At 41.0% G+C, this 4,107-nt stretch overlaps 1 pseudogene; it reads left to right on the top strand.

Annotated features, from left to right (window-relative positions):
* The first annotated feature begins 1,806 nt into the window (after positions 1 to 1,806).
* Positions 1,807 to 2,636, top strand: LOC102497875 (swi5-dependent recombination DNA repair protein 1 homolog; annotated as a pseudogene).
* The last annotated feature ends 1,471 nt before the right edge of the window (positions 2,637 to 4,107 follow it).

Here is a 4,107-nt window from a genome sequence, read left to right as displayed (position 1 = left end):
CAAAATGTGCTGCTGGCTGCTGCAGCCAAATGTGCTGCCTAGGGGTCTGGGTGGATCCTGGACTGGGAGGTCTGGATGGATGTTGGTGGGGGCAGTGTGCCCCCTTGCTTGCCAGGTGCCTTCAGATGTACCAGGCTGTTGCTGGCTGGTGCAGCCAAAGGTGCAGTCTTGGGGTCTGGGTGGATCCTGGACTGGGGAGTCTGGATGGGAGTTGGTGGGGGCAGTGTGCCCCCTTGTTCGCCAAATGCCTTCAGATGTACCAGGCTGCTGCTGGCTGCTGCAGCCAAAGGCACAGTCTGTGGAGAGGAAGGGGTGGGAAATTCTGAGAGTATATTAAGAAGAAAAAAAGGCATGTGAGCTGGAACATGTGGCTATGTTAAAAGATTAAAGAGTAATAAGAAAAATATTTAGGGCCATGTTGTGGATACTTGTTAATAGCCTTGTAAGGAACTTGGAATTCATCTTATAGGTAATGAGTCATTAAAAATGTTTGCTCAAGTATGGGTCTGGATCAAGCAGCACATTAGGAATATGACTCTGGCAGCAGCATGGGAATGGATTGGAGGGAGGCAAAAGTGGAGGTAAGAGGCACTTATTAGGCTGATGTGATAATCTAGGAGAGTCATAAATGAAGGGTTGACTTGAAGTAGTAGTTATGGGTTTGGAGAAGAAGGGGGACACAAAAGAAATGCCATAAGAACGGAGGCAACAGAACTTGGCAACCAAGTACATATATGTAGAGGTAATCCTATCTCACCTCATTCCTAATTTACCACTCACCCCAGGACTTCCACAGCAATCTGGTGACTATTGTGAACACACTATACCAGGAATAGGAAGCCTAGGTATGGGTGGGCAGCTCCTGCTGTGTGAGGGTGAAGAAGAGACAGTTCATCAGAGGCAGGACAGATGGAGTCAGTTCTTCCTGTTGCCACAGTATTTCAGAAGATCATAAAATTTTAAAACTGGGAAGAAACTTGGGATCCTGTTGTGAGAATGTCCTATTGTAGAAGGGGCCAGATGAGGATGATGGAGTTGCACAAGAAAGGAGATTTTAGAAAAGCCTCAGACTTGATCTCTAATATATACTTCTTCCACCTCCATCCTCCTCTAAAATCTACTTCTTCCACCTCCATCCTCCTTTCTCTGCTCCCTCCTTCCCCTTTCTTCTTTCCTTTTTCTCTTCTATTCTCATCCACCACTATGTTATCATCTTTCATCTTTTTTCTTCTCCCTCCCTTTCTACCTCTCCTCCCTCTTCTTTCCCTTTCCTATTTATCCTATACCTCATCTTCCTCTTCTTCTCCTTTCTCCTTTTCTTCCTTCTCTTGTTCCTTCTCTCCCTGACCCTCTAAGCACTTTCACCAACAAAACATGTTCCACTTGGAGCTCAGGAATTGCCACCCTGAACCTGAGAGGTAAATCAAGCCATCCCAGATCAGAGGAGGGTGTGGGAAATGGGTTGGGGAGAAGATCTGGAAAAAGATTGACCTCTCACCAAACAGACACTGTTCTGGACTTTCTTATAATGCTTTTTTGGTTCACTGAGCTGTTTAAGGCTGAAGGTATGACATGGGAAAAATAGAGGAGGGAGAGAAAGAGGAAAGGAGCAGGTCCTAGGAAGGGGTGAACTTGAAGTCACTTCATTTACACAAATTTGGGAGTAGAGAGCCCATGGAGAGCTTAGAGAAGGAGAGTAACTTAACAGGTCCCTCCTACCTTGGTGGAATTAAAAAAAAAACAAGCCTTTTACATGACTGGTCCCTATAATCAAGATGAAGTGGCCTTCTTCTGTACTCTTTAGGCATGATGGAGGGAGAGATAAACTGAGATTTCATTTTCAAGCTGGAAAGTCATTCAGACCCACTTGTGATTTTACCTGGTACTCCACAGGCCTGTGTGAAACCACCCTCACCCCATACAAATAGTTCACAAAAACAACCTATGAGTGCCACACTTAGAGAAAAATTAAGAAAAACAAAGTCTTCATTTAATTCCCACTAAAGTGTGTTAAAGTGTCTTAAAGTAGAGAATGAAGAAAGTGGTGAGACCTTTCCAGAGAAACCAGCATCTTCAATGGAAGAAATTGTTTGGAATTTCAAGAAAGTTTTAAACACATAGAGTGAATTTGAAGAAAATGCACATTTGAAAAATGCCTTCAAGATTATCAGTGCATGGGAATCAAAATCACTTGATACAGATGCTTTCCAAAATAATTTTTAAAAGGAGAGTTATCCTAAACAAGCATTAGATGAAGAAAAAGCAAAATTGGTGAAGCATATTCAGGAGAAAGAAGTCCTTCTGCAGAGGCTAAAACTAGTCAAAATGTATAGATCAAAAAAAGAAAAAAAATAGAAAGTTTGAATAGACCCATAACAAGCAATGAGACTGAATCAGTAATAGTCTCCCAACAAAGAAGAAAAAAAAAAAAAAAAAAAGAAGAGAATGACCTGTCTCAATTACAGTTGTTAATAAAGAAGTGGAGAAGCTGTAGCCAGTTGTTGCTTTATGAGTTGCAGTGAGCTATGTCTGAAGAGAACAAGAAAATAAGGCTGACTCAACTGATAAACCATTATGGATTAGATGATAAATTGTTACACTATAACAGAAGTGAAGAAGAATTTGTAAGTGTTTAATTCATGAGTTTTTCTCCAGAATATCTTTGAGAATGACAACTAAATTAAGAGGTACACATTTTTGAGGGAAGATAATCATTAGGGCTTAAAGGAAGGTAACCTGATGGACATGATTTTAGGGCACACTTATACAAACTCAGTTCTAAATGGAAACAATATTTTGTATAGATCTGCCCCCCCAAAGAACTTGCTATTTAAAGAAATGTAACAAAAATTGAATTGTGTTTAAAAATTAGTTTGGACAATTCTGGAAACCAGTTTTAATATATTTCTTTGTTTTACATGACAAAAAGTATTATTGTAAATGTTAAAAAATTGTCCAATCTGGTGAATGTCTAAACCTAAACTGGTCTAAAATAAGCTTGCCTCCCTAAGTCTATGAAGAGTGTTTCCAGTCACTTGCCATGTTTCCATCTGAAAATTTAGCAGGTAATTAAACTGATAATATCTGAAGGAAAAAAAAAAAGAAGTGTCCTAACTAAGATTGTAAGGTCAAGGCCCCCTACATTCCAGAGGGATATTTTCTGCAGCATTCAATTGAAAAGCATTCTGTCTCCAGTTCATTCTACTGTAACCTAAAGGAATACAAGTGTGAATGATTCCTCCTAGCTCTTCACGAGATGCATGGAGTTGGTTTAAGTGTCTCTGGGGTTCACTGGGTCTCTTCTCTGCAAGGTCAGGTAGCTTCTGGGGAAAGTTGGGGGATGAAAAATTGTGTTCTGAGGGGAATCAATGTCTATCCAAAGCTACCACAGAGGAGATGGGAGCCCACATTCCAGCAAACTCTATCTTCCCCAAATGAGGAACCCTGTTGCCTTTGTCATCTGATTATTGTGCTTCCAAATATGAATAAAGACATATTCCATTCTTTTGGAGGGCAAAGAAAGTTATCTTTTTTTTAAATTTTTTGGAGAAGGTTTTTTTTTTTTTTTCTTTGCTATAGGGTAAGTGCACTTACCAGAAAGACAGAGAAAGAGAGACAGAAAGCGAGAAATCACTTCCCAGGGGGATGGCCACGCTGCAATACCTTCTCCTCCATTATCCTCTTGGGATCCTGGGCACACTTGCACATGCGCCTGGAGTGAGTTTAAGCCACTGGGTCTAGGACTCGAACCATGGTTGACTACAATGGAGTCCAGCGACATAGCCATTATGCTAACTGCTGATCCCAAGAAAGTAATCTTAATGGCTCCTAAACAGTGACGTGAGTTTGGTCTAGAGATCAGCTTCCCGTACTCTAATGTGCATGCAAATCACTGGAGATATTGTGAAAATGTTGATGCTGAGTTGTTGAAGCCTGGATAGGCCTGATAGTATGTAATTCTAATAAGATCTCAGACAATGTTGATGCTTCTAGTCTGAGGCTCACACTTTAAATTGTAGTAAAGAGGACCAACCAGTGGCATGGAGGTAAAGATGCCTGGATCCCACAGGGTCAATGTGCATTGGAATCCTAGACCCAGCAGCTTGA

This window comes from Tupaia chinensis, unplaced genomic scaffold (assembly GCF_000334495.1).
Source record: "Tupaia chinensis unplaced genomic scaffold, TupChi_1.0 Scaffold000055_1, whole genome shotgun sequence".
Lineage (NCBI taxonomy): Eukaryota > Metazoa > Chordata > Mammalia > Scandentia > Tupaiidae > Tupaia > Tupaia belangeri.
This window is presented reverse-complemented; position numbering and strand designations above follow the sequence as displayed.